The sequence below is a fragment of the Xenopus tropicalis genome, chromosome 5 (genome assembly GCF_000004195.4).
Source record: "Xenopus tropicalis strain Nigerian chromosome 5, UCB_Xtro_10.0, whole genome shotgun sequence".
NCBI lineage: Eukaryota > Metazoa > Chordata > Amphibia > Anura > Pipidae > Xenopus > Xenopus tropicalis.
The window spans coordinates 163,009,922-163,023,102 of record NC_030681.2 but is presented as its reverse complement, the minus strand read 5'-3'; positions in this window follow the sequence as shown (position 1 = coordinate 163,023,102).

Sequence of the window (13,181 nt, the reverse complement as noted above, 5' to 3'; positions counted from 1 at the left end):
CTCAGCAGAAGTACCACAAGCGCATTCACACCGGGGAGCACCCCTATCCCTGCCAAAAGTGCCCCAAGAGGCTCAGCAGAAGCACCACCAGCGCATTCACACCGGGGAGCGCCCCTATCCCTGCCAAAAGTGCCCCAAGAGGCTCAGCAGAAGCACCACCAGCGCATTCACACCGGGGAGCACCCCTATCCCTGCCAAAAGTGCCCCAAGAGGCTCAGCAGAAGCACCACCAGCGCATTCACACCGGGGAGCACCCCTATCCCTGCCAAAAGTGCCCCAAGAGGCTCAGCAGAAGCACCACCAGCGCATTCACACCGGGGAGCACCCCTATTCCTGCCAAAAGTGCCCCAAGAGGCTCAGCAGAAGCACCACCAGCGCATTCACACCGGGGAGCACCCCTATCCCTGCCAAAAGTGCCCCAAGAGGCTCAGCAGAAGCACCACCAGCGCATTCACACCGGGGAGCACCCCTATCCCTGCCAAAAGTGCCCCAAGAGGCTCAGCAGAAGCACCACCAGCGCATTCACACCGGGGAGCGCCCCTATCCCTGCCAAAAGTGCCCCAAGAGGCTCAGCAGAAGCACCACCAGCGCATTCACACCGGGGAGCACCCCTATCCCTGCCAAAAGTGCCCCAAGAGGCTCAGCAGAAGCACCACCAGCGCATTCACACCGGGGAGCACCCCTATCCCTGCCAAAAGTGCCCCAAGAGGCTCAGCAGAAGCACCACCAGCGCATTCACACCGGGGAGCACCCCTATCCCTGCCAAAAGTGCCCCAAGAGGCTCAGCAGAAGCACCACCAGCGCATTCACACCGGGGAGCACCCCTATTCCTGCCAAAAGTGCCCCAAGAGGCTCAGCAGAAGCACCACCAGCGCATTCACACCGGGGAGCACCCCTATCCCTGCCAAAAGTGCCCCAAGAGGCTCAGCAGAAGCACCACCAGCGCATTCACACCGGGGAGCACCCCTATCCCTGCCAAAAGTGCCCCAAGAGGCTCAGCAGAAGCACCACCAGCGCATTCACACCGGGGAGCACCCCTATCCCTGCCAAAAGTGCCCCAAGAGGCTCAGCAGAAGCACCACCAGCGCATTCACACCGGGGAGCGCCCCTATCCCTGCCAAAAGTGCCCCAAGAGGCTCAGCAGAAGCACCACCAGCGCATTCACACCGGGGAGCGGCCTTACAGCTGCGGCGGGTGCGGCAGAACCTCCAACCTCACCCACCATAGGAGGACTCATACCGGGGAGAGACCCCACAAGTGCAGCCTGTGCCCCAAGAGCTTCAGCCAGAATTCCAACCTCAACCGGCACCGGCGCACCCACATGGCGGGCAGTCGGCCCCACCAGTGCATTCGCTGCAGTCGGACCTTCATATACAAGAATGCACAGACGGGTCCATGTTGTGGAGGATATTCTGCAGGGGGTCGAGAATGGGGCAGAGCAGGAGGCGTTGGCATGGGGTCACCAACCCCACTGAGCCCTTCCCTCACCTCTTTCTCTTTCCGGCACGTGTTGTTTGGATTGTGTTGTGCCCCCCCCTGTTCTGTTTCCGTGCCCCCCCTGTTCTGTTTCCGTGCCCCCTCTAACTGGCACTACAGGAAATAAAGCCCCAGATGTGCCCACGGCATGGTGGGTTAGACTCCTGGAGGAGAGGTACCGAGCACTTACACTTGCCCTTGGGGCAGAAATCTGCCTCCAGCTGTGGGGGTGCCGCACTCTAATGCAGTGGGGGTGCCGCACTCTAATGCAGTGGGGGCAAGAACTTATTTATTAGACAATTATGAATTTGTATAAGCTGCACTTGTGTATTTATATTATATCTTCTGTCACATCAACGTCTTGGTCTCTCTGTAGGGGGCGCTCTGTGTGCAGTCTCTGTACCTGTGTATGCTCTCTCTCCAGTACCCGTGGGCACTCTCTCACTGATATCTCGGTTCCTCTCCTTATTCTCCAGGTGGGGGTGCCCGGCACTTGTCAGTCCCAGTGATTTGCCCCCCCCATTGGGCACAAATAGTAACTTGCCCGAGGTCTCTGTTTCAGCTCTTGGGGCACAGACTGGCGCAGTGTTGCCCTATGAGACTGGCTGCTCTGTCCCCTGGGCTCACCCCCTGGCACCACAGTAAGAGTTGTTGGGAGTTGATGCCCCCATACGTCAGACACCGTTTTTGGGAAAGTGAACCCATTCGCAGTGTTGCCCATTTACTGCCCATAAATGTGTCATTTTCGGTTCCGCCCGGTTTTCCGTGGGTCTCGGGCTGAGACCCTGTGCTGCTGTGCCAGTCTCCCTCTGCCATTCTAATGCCCTTCTGCCTTGTTACCCTGCGGCCCTTGGGAGTAGAACCGGGCACATATTGTCAGACTTAAACATACCTAAATTGTTTGCCCCCCCCAGGACAGACTGGAGAGTCACAGTGCAATATTTACCCCCCCCCCATTATGAGAGTAACCTAACCTACCATGGTTAAAGTTATTTGGCAGACTGGGAACACATTTCATTCAATTGTGAGACTCGGGGGGGGGGGGCAGCAGATTTTGCTCCGGGGGCAATCATTTTCAGGGAGGAGCTACGGGATTAATGTTTCCTACTGATGGGGCAGAAACCATCATGCTCTGTGGAGAAAGCGCAAGGCATTATGGGAACTTCTTAAGGGATCCGTAGACCCACTGTGGGGGTGAATTTCAGGTCCTAAAATCCTCAACCAGGGGCAGTTTTAGGGTGGGGCAGAGAGAATTCACGCAGATCCCACTGCTGCCACCACTTTGTTACATTTGCCGGGGGGTCAGGCCGTTAAAGTCAGCACCCTCCCCTTGGGCTGGGTCTGGGCAGGGGGTTCCGTTAGCTGCACCCTGACGGCTTTCTCTGTAAGAAATAAAACAAACAGAACCAGATCCTGTAGGATCTATCCCTGGATTGGGTGGATGAGCAGACCTAGGGCACTAGCTGGATTATGCATTATGGGCCAATGAGGATGAACACTCAAGGCTCCCTACACTATCTCTATGGCTTGGCACCCCACTTTGTCCCCCCCAATACTGAGCTGTCACACAGGATTCCTATGGGCTGTACCCCCAAAAGCACATGGTCTGTCACCAGAAGCCGCTTTGAGGAACTTCAGTGGGGAATTCTGGGATATTCCTGACCTTCAACCCCAAATCCTTGGATGATGGTGATGCTGTGGTGATGGTGATGCTTGGCAGCACTTACGTGGAGAGAGATGTTCACCTGTGGGTAGGAAAAAAAACACAGCCTCCAATAAACTTGACACCCCCCCCTCTTAACCCATGAAGCACTCGCCCTCCCAAGATGCATCTGTGTTTTTCCCCCCCAGATGTTACGTGAGACCAGGGCACCGTTCAAATGTTTGTGCCCCCGTGATATTGGTAATGTGGCCTTACCCTCATGATGTCCAGCCTGTAGCAGGGCGCCAGTTAGATGCTTGTGCCCCCTGAAGTTGTTGAGGAGTCTCCAAGTCTCAGACAGGTTGTGCGAGTATGCGCCTGTCCTGAACCCATGTGTCTATAGTAACCGGCGTGTAAGGCACGTGTTGATGTCATACTGTGTGGGGTGCAGGGTGTAATATCTGCAGAGCAAAGTGAAAGAACCCTACGAACCCTGCAGTGGGGCAGATGAATACGTCTCCTGGAGAAGGTGAGAAGTTTTGTAATACCTGCAGAGCAAAATGAAAGAACCCTGCAGTGGGGCAGATGAATACGTCTCCTGGAGAAGGTGAGAAGTTGTGTAATACCTGCAGAGCAAAATGAAAGAACCCTACGAACCCTGCAGCGGGGCAGATGAATGCGTCTCCTGGAGAAGGTGAGAAGTTTTGTAATACCTGCAGAGCAAAATGAAAGAACCCTACGAACCCTGCAGTGGGGCAGATGAATTAGTCTCCTGGAGAAGGTGAGAAGTTGTGTAATAGTTGCAGAGCAAAATGAAAGAACCCTACGAACCCTGCAGCGGGGCAGATGAATGCGTCTCCTGGAGAAGGTGAGAAGTTTTGTAATACCTGCAGAGCAAAATGAAAGAACCCTACGAACCCTGCAGCGGGGCAGATGAATGCGTCTCCTGGAGAAGGTGAGAAGTTTTGTAATACCTGCAGAGCAAAATGAAAGAACCCTACGAACCCTGCAGCGGGGCAGATGAATTAGTCTCCTGGAGAAGGTGAGAAGTTGTGTAATACTTGCAGAGCAAAATGAAAGAACCCTACGAACCCTGCAGCGGGGCAGATGAATACGTCTCCTGGAGAGGGTGAGAAGTTTTGTAATACCTGCAGAGCAAAATGAAAGAACCCTACGAACCCTGCAGCGGGGCAGATGAATACGTCTCCTGGAGAAGGTGAGAAGTTGTGTAATACTTGCAGAGCAAAAAGAAAGAACCCTACGAACCCTGCAGCGGGGCAGATGAATTAGTCTCCTGGAGAAGGTGAGAAGTTGTGAAGAAGAGAAGAGAAGCTGTTAGCTGACCTGCCTATGCTTGCTTCTGCAGCAGATCCTTTAATGGAAGCAGCTTTAGCTTCCATTGATGTCCTGACTAAAACTACAGCTTTCCTACTTCAGCTAGAAAGGCCTTATGGCTGAAACCATGGGTGGCTGACATAGCCTCTAAAAATCGGCTACTTAATTTACCCTTTGGGGGGGGGGGGAAGCTTTTAGGGTCAGAACTGGAACTACTAGTAGAAAAGAAATCTGATTCCTTGGGATAAGAGGTCTGCAAAATGTCCTTCCTTTCAGGGTTTTAGGACCTCTTATAAGTACAGACTAGATTGGAGAAGTAAGGAGACATCAAGAGATGAGCCGTATTAACAATCTAGAGGCAGACCCACGAGAGCGAGAGGTTGTCCCCCAGTCAGTGGGCTTTCTCAGCATGACGTCGGGCCAGTTGGGGGAAGTCTTAAAAATTTTAGAATTAGGGTCTTCCATCCCCCCCCCCCCCCAGCAAAATATTTAGAAACTTCAGCTCCAGTAAACAAATCGGCAAGACAGGCTTTATTAGATGCGATACAAGAATTCAAAGATTTGAGTGTTTAGACCCTTCCTCTAGAGATTCTTCCTCTATAGACCCTTCCTCTATAGACCCTTCCTCTAGAGACCCTTCCTCTATAGACCCTTCCTCTAGAGACCCTTCCTCTAGAGACCCTTCCTCTAGAGACCCTTCCTCTAGAGATCCTTCCTCTATAGACCCTTCCTCTAGAGACCCTTCCTCTAAATATCCTTCCTCTATAGACCCTTCCTCTATAGACCCTTCCTCTAGAGACCCTTCCTCTAGAGATCCTTCCTCTATAGATCCTTCCTCTTGAGATCCTTCCTCTATAGATCCTTCCTCTATAGATCCTTCTTTTAGAGATCCTTCCTCTATAGATCCTTCTTTTAGAGATCCTTCCTCTAGAGATCCTTCCTCTATAGACCCTTCCTCTAGAGATCCATCCTCTATAGACCCTTCCTCTATAGACCCTTCCTCTATAGACCCTTCCTCTAGAGATCCTTCCTCTATAGACCCTTCCTCTATAGACCCTTCCTCTAGAGATCTTTCCTCTATAGACCCTTCCTCTATAGACCCTTCCTCTAGCGATCCTTCCTCTATAGACCCTTCCTCTAGCGATCCTTCCTCTATAGACCCTTCCTCTAGAGATCCATCCTCTATAGACCCTTCCTCTATAGACCCTTCCTCTAGAGATCCTTCCTCTATAGACCCTTCCTCTAGAGATCTTTCCTCTATAGACCCTTCCTCTATAGACCCTTCCTCTAGAGATTCTTCCTCTATAGACCCTTCCTCTATAGACCCTTCCTCTAGAGATCCATCCTCTATAGACCCTTCCTCTAGCGATCCTTCCTCTATAGACCCTTCCTCTAGAGATCCATCCTCTATAGACCCTTCCTCTATAGACCCTTCCTCTAGAGATCCTTCCTCTATAGACCCTTCCTCTATAGACCCTTCCTCTAGAGATCTTTCCTCTATAGACCCTTCCTCTATAGACCCTTCCTCTAGAGATTCTTCCTCTATAGACCCTTCCTCTATAGACCCTTCCTCTAGAGATCCATCCTCTATAGACCCTTCCTCTAGCGATCCTTCCTCTATAGACCCTTCCTCTAGAGATCCATCCTCTATAGACCCTTCCTCTATAGACCCTTCCTCTAGAGATCCTTCCTCTATAGACCCTTCCTCTATAGACCCTTCCTCTAGAGATCTTTCCTCTATAGACCCTTCCTCTATAGACCCTTCCTCTAGAGATCCTTCCTCTATAGACCCTTCCTCTATAGACCCTTCCTCTAGAGATCTTTCCTCTATAGACCCTTCCTCTATAGACCCTTCCTCTAGCGATCCTTCCTCTATAGACCCTTCCTCTAGCGATCCTTCCTCTATAGACCCTTCCTCTAGAAATCCATCCTCTATAGACCCTTCCTCTATAGACCCTTCCTCTATAGACCCTTCCTCTAGAGATCCTTCCTCTATAGACCCTTCCTCTATAGACCCTTCCTCTAGAGATCTTTCCTCTATAGACCCTTCCTCTATAGACCCTTCCTCTAGAGATCCTTCCTCTATAGACCCTTCCTCTAGAGATCCTTCCTCTATAGACCCTTCCTCTAGAGATCCTTCCTTTATAGACCCTTCCTCTAGCGATCCTTCCTCTATAGACTCTTCCTCTATAGACCCTTCCTCTATAGACCCTTCCTCTAGAGATCCTTCCTCTATAGACCCTTCCTCTAGAGACCCTTCCTCTATAGACCCTTCCTCTATAGACCCTTCCTCTAGAGATCCTTCCTCTAGAGACCCTTCCTCTAAAGATCCTTCCTCTATAGACCCTTCCTCTATAGACCCTTCCTCTATAGATCCTTCCTCTAGAGATCCTTCCTCTATAGACCCTTCCTCTAGAGACACTTCCTCTATAGACCCTTCCTCTAGAGACCCTTCCTCTATAGACACTTCCTCTAGAGACCCTTCCTCTAGAGATCCTTCCTCTATAGACCCTTCCTCTAGAGACCCTTCCTCTAAATATCCTTCCTCTATAGACCCTTCCTCTATAGACCCTTCCTCTATAGACCCTTCCTCTAGAGACCCTTCCTCTAGAGATCCTTCCTCTATAGATCCTTCCTCTATAGATCCTTCCTCTTGAGATCCTTCCTCTATAGATCCTTCCTCTATAGATCCTTCCTCTATAGATCCTTCCTCTAGAGATCCTTCCTCTATAGACCCTTCCTCTATAGATCCTTCTTTTAGAGATCCTTCCTCTAGAGATCCTTCCTTTATAGACCCTTCCTCTAGCGATCCTTCCTCTATAGACTCTTCCTCTATAGACCCTTCCTCTATAGACCCTTCCTCTAGAGATCCTTCCTCTATAGACCCTTCCTCTAGAGACCCTTCCTCTATAGACCCTTCCTCTAGAGATCCTTCCTCTATAGACCCTTCCTCTAGAGACCCTTCCTCTAAAGATCCTTCCTCTATAGACCCTTCCTCTATAGATCCTTCCTCTAGAGATCCTTCCTCTATAGACCCTTCCTCTATAGACCCTTCCTCTAGAGACCCTTCCTCTATAGACACTTCCTCTAGAGACCCTTCCTCTAGAGACCCTTCCTCTATAGACCCTTCCTCTAGAGACCCTTCCTCTATAGACCCTTCCTCTAGAGATCCTTCCTCTATAGACCCTTCCTTAAGAGACCCTTCCTCTAAATATCCTTCCTCTATAGACCCTTCCTCTATAGACCCTTCCTCTAGAGACCCTTCCTCTAGAGATCCTTCCTCTATAGATCCTTCCTCTTGAGATCCTTCCTCTATAGATCCTTCCTCTATAGATCCTTCCTCTATAGATCCTTCTTTTAGAGATCCTTCCTCTATAGATCCTTCTTGTAGAGATCCTTCCTCTAGAGATCCTTCCTCTATAGACCCTTCCTCTATAGATCCTTCTTTTAGAGATCCTTCCTCTATAGATCCTTCCTCTATAGATCCTTCTTTTAGAGATCCTTCCTCTATAGATCCTTCCTCTATAGATCCTTCTTTTAGAGATCCTTCCTCTACCGACCCTTCCACTAGAGATCCTTCCTCTATAGATCCTTCTTTTAGAGATCCTTCCTCTATAGACCCTTCCTCTAGAAATCCTTCCTCTATAGATCCTTCTTCTAGAGATCTTTCCTCTATATACCCTTCCTCTATAGATCCTTCTTCTAGAGATCCTAGTAATAGAGGCAGTTCCCTGGGCCCAGGCCCATATGAAGGACCTTCAGGGATTTGGAAATACAACCTGGAATCATCACAGATCCTCTCTAAATCACAAAGTCTTGGTGCTGTACAGGCTAAGATAAACTCTGGATTGGGGGCTTTTAACGGAGAACCTTACAAACGGCCCCACTCTTTTGGTTCACCCCACATTATTACAACTGATGCAAGCAACAGACATTGTGGTGCTCATTTAGGAAATCAGGTGAAACAAGGTCTTTGGGAAAGAGAAACGGTTCATCTTCCATCAAGTTCCCCGGAGTTAGAAGCAGTATGGAGGATCTGTATGGAGGATCTGTATGGAGGATCTGTATGGAGGAGCTGTATGGAGGATCTGTAGGGAGGATCTGTAGGGAGGATCTGTATGGAGGATCTGTATGGAGGAGCCGTATGGAGAAGCCGTATGGAGAAGCCGTATGGAGGAGCCGTATGGAGGATCCGTATGGAGGATCCGTATGGAGGATCTGTATGGATGATCTGTATGGAGGATCTGTATGGAGGAGCTATATGGAGGAGCTGTATGGAGGAGCTGTATGGAGGATCTGTATGGAGGATCAGTATGGAGGAGCTGTATGGAGGAGCTGTATGGAGGATCCGTATGGAGGAGCTGTATGGAGGATCCGTATGGAGGAGCTGTATGGAGGAGCTGAATGGAGGAGCTGTATGGAGGATCCGTATGGAGGAGCTGTATGGAGGATCCGTATGGAGGAGTTGTATGGAGGAGCTGTATGGAGGATCCGTATGGAGGAGCTGTATGGAGGATCCGTATGGAGGAGCTGTATGGAGGATCCGTATGGAGGAGCTGTATGGAGGAGCTGTATGGAGGATCCGTATGGAGGAGCTGTATGGAGGAGCTGTATGGAGGATCCGTATGGAGGAGCTGTATGGAGGATCCGTATGGAGGAGCTGTATGGAGGAGCTGTATGGAGGATCCGTATGGAGGAGCTGTATGGAGGAGCTGTATGGAGGATCCGTATGGAGGAGCTGTATGGAGGATACATTAGAGGGGATTATAGGCAGATGGGGGATGTTCTTTTTTCCCATAAAAACAATCAACGCACCAGAGGCCCCCCCCCTTTAGATTAGAGGAAAGGAGCTTCCATTTGAAGCAGCGTAGGGGGTTCCTCACGGTGAGGGCAGTGAGGGGGTTGGGGAATGCCCCTAGAGATGGGGTAATGGCAGATTCTGTTAATGCCTTTAAGAGGGGCCTGGATGAGTTCTTGATTAATCAGAATATCCAAGGCTATTGTGATACTAATACCTACAGTTAGTACTAGTGGGTGTATATATAGTGTATGTATGTGAGTGTATAGATTGGTAGGTGTGGGTTAGGTGTGCTGGTTTTACTTGGATGGGTTGAACTTGATGGACACTGGTCTTTTTTCAACCCTATGTAACTATGTAACTATGTATGGAGGAGCTGTATGGAGGATCCGTATGGAGGAGCTGTATGGAGGAGCTGTATGGAGGAGCTGAATGGAGGAGCTGTATGGAGGATCCGTATGGAGGAGCTGTATGGAGGATCCGTATGGAGGAGCTGTATGGAGGAGCTGTATGGAGGATCCGTATGGAGGAGCTGTATGGAGGATCCGTATGGAGGAGCTGTATGGAGGATCCGTATGGAGGAGCTGTATGGAGGATCCGTATGGAGGAGCTGTATGGAGGATCCGTATGGAGGAGCTGTATGGAGGAGCTGAATGGAGGAGCTGTATGGAGGAGCTGTATGGAGGAGCTGTATGGAGGATCCGTATGGAGGAGCTGTATGGAGGATCCGTATGGAGGAGCTGTATGGAGGATCCGTATGGAGGAGCTGTATGGAGGAGCTGAATGGAGGATCCATATGGAGGAGCTGTATGGAGGAGCTGTATGGAGGAGCTGTATGGAGGATCCGTATGGAGGAGCTGTATGGAGGATCCATATGGAGGAGCTGTATGGAGGATCCGTATGGAGGAGCTGTATGGAGGATCTGTATGGAGGATCTGTATGGTGGAGCTGTATGGAGGATCTGTATGGAGGATCCGTATGGAGGAGCTGTATGGAGGATCTGTATGGAGGATCCGTATGGAGGAGCTGTATGGAGGATCCGTATGGAGGAGCTGTATGGAGGATCCGTATGGAGGAGCTGTATGGAGGAGCTGTATGGAGGAGCTGTATGGAGGAGCTGTATGGAGGAGCTGTATGGAGGATCCGTATGGAGGAGCTGTATGGAGGATCCGTATGGAGGAGCTGTATGGAGGAGCTGTATGGAGGATCCGTATGGAGGAGCTGTATGGAGGATCCGTATGGAGGAGCTGTATGGAGGATCCGTATGGAGGAGCTGTATGGAGGATCTGTATGGAGGATCCGTATGGAGGATCCGTATGGAGGAGCTGTATGGAGGAGCTGTATGGAGGAGCTGTATGGAGGAGCTGTATGGAGGAGCTGTATGGAGGATCCGTATGGAGGAGCTGTATGGAGGAGCTGTATGGAGGAGCTGTATGGAGGATCCGTATGGAGGAGCTGTATGGAGGAGCTGTATGGAGGATCTGTATGGAGGATCCGTATGGAGGAGCTGTATGGAGGATCCGTATGGAGGATCCGTATGGAGGATCCGTATGGAGGAGCTGTATGGAGAATCTGTATGGAGGATCCGTATGGAGGAGCTGTATGGAGGATCCGTATGGAGGAGCTGTATGGAGGAGCTGTATGGAGGATCTGTATGGAGGATCCGTATGGAGGATCCGTATGGAGGATCCGTATGGAGGAGCTGTATGGAGGATCCGTATGGAGGAGCTGTATGAAGCAACATTTGTTGGACAATCCAAAGTGGGAGGAGCCAATGGCCAATTCACCAATCAAACTTCACCAATTGACTTTCAATAGGGAAATTTAAACTGCTGCCACATTTACACTCACTGAACCTGAATCGCATTGTCATGGGCTCAGCCTGAATGAAAATGGATGCCCAAAAGTGGGTGGAGCTATGAACAGCCAATGAGATTTTACCTGTTGGCTTTCAATGGGGAAATTCAACCTGCTGTCTCACAGTATTAACACCAGGGGCCCCAAACGCTTCACAGTTGGTCACTAGGGAACCGCATTTTTAGATTTGGGAAATGTGGGTGGAGCCACCAACAACCAATCACATTTCTTTAATTGATTTTAATGGGGAAATTTTAACTGCTGCCATTCTCACACATTTAATTCCAGTGTCCCCAAACTTTTCACAGTTTGTCACTGGGGGATAATGGTTAAAGGTTAGGAAAAGTGGGCGGAGCCACCAACAGCCAATCAGTTTCCAGCCATTAAATTTCATTGGTTTAAATATAAAATGCTGCCAGTCTCACACTGTTTATGCCGGGGTGCCCACTGTTTGTCACTGGGTGACTTCCACTCAAGGTTAGAAAAAGGGGGCGGAGCCACAATCACAATTCACCCATTGATTTTCATTGGTTTATATTTATACTGCTGTATTCATGCCAGGGTTCCCAAACGTTGTACAGCGGGTTTTACTATATAACTGTGATCCAAGGTTAGAAAAAATGGGTGGAGCCAACAACAGCCAATCAGATTTCTTTCAGTGACTTCATATTTTTCAAACCAAAATGCAGTTTGTTCTTAAACTTCCCTTTCTAGTTCCGACTTAGAAGGCCGTGTGGGGCCCCAAGCACCGGGGCACTGGGCTGTGTCACATGGGGCCCCAAGAACCGGGCACTGGGCTGTGTCACATGGGGCCCCAAGCACCGGGGCACTGGGCTGTGTCACATGGGGCCCCAAGCAACGGGGCACTGGGCTGTGTCACATGGGGCCCCAAGCACCGGGGCACTGGGCTGTGTCACATGGGGCCCCAAGCACCGGGGCACTGGGCTGTGTCACAAGGGGCCCCAAGCACCGGGGCACTGGGCTGTGTCACAAGGGGCCCCAAGCACCGGGCACTGGGCTGTGTCACATGGGGCCCCAAGCACCGGGCACTGGGCTGTGTCACATGGGGCCCCAAGCACCGGGCACTGGGTTGTGTCACAAGGGGCCCCAAGCACCGGGCACTGGGCTGTGTCACATGGGGCCCCAAGCACCGGGCACTGGGCTGTGTCACATGGGGCCCCAAGCAACGGGGCACTGGGTTGTGTCACAAGGGGCCCCAAGCACCGGGCACTGGGCTGTGTCACATGGGGCCCCAAGCACCGGGCACTGGGCTGTGTCACAAGGGGCCCCAAGCACCGGGCACTGGGCTGTGTCACATGGGGCCCCAAGCACCGGGCACTGGGCTGTGTCACATGGGGCCCCAAGCAACGGGGCACTGGGCTGTGTCACATGGGGCCCCAAGCAACGGGGCACTGGGTTGTGTCACAAGGGGCCCCAAGCACCGGGCACTGGGCTGTGTCACATGGGGCCCCAAGCACCGGGCACTGGGCTGTGTCACAAGGGGCCCCAAGCACCGGGCACTGGGCTGTGTCACATGGGGCCCCAAGCACCGGGCACTGGGCTGTGTCACATGGGGCCCCAAGCAACGGGGCACTGGGTTGTGTCACATGGGGCCCCAAGCACCGGGCACTGGGCTGTGTCACATGGGGCCCCAAGCAACGGGGCACTGGGTTGTGTCACAAGGGGCCCCAAGCACCGGGCACTGGGCTGTGTCACATGGGGCCCCAAGCACCGGGGCACTGGGCTGTGTCACATGGGGCCCCAAGCACCGGGCACTGGGCTGTGTCACATGGGGCCCCAAGCACCGGGGCACTGGGCTGTGTCACAAGGGGCCCCAAGCACCGGGGCACTGGGCTGTGTCGCATGGGGCCCCAAGCACCGGGCTGTGTCACAAGGGGCCCCAAGCACCGGGCACTGGGCTGTGTCACAAGGGGCCCCAAGCACCGGGCTGTGTGGCAAGGGCGGCCTCTGGTTACACAGTGTCGCGGGTGCCTATAACAGTATGTGGGTACTGTGCTCTGCTGGGCATCGCAGCAAAGAGTCATTGAAATGTGTCCCCCCCAAGTAATTGAG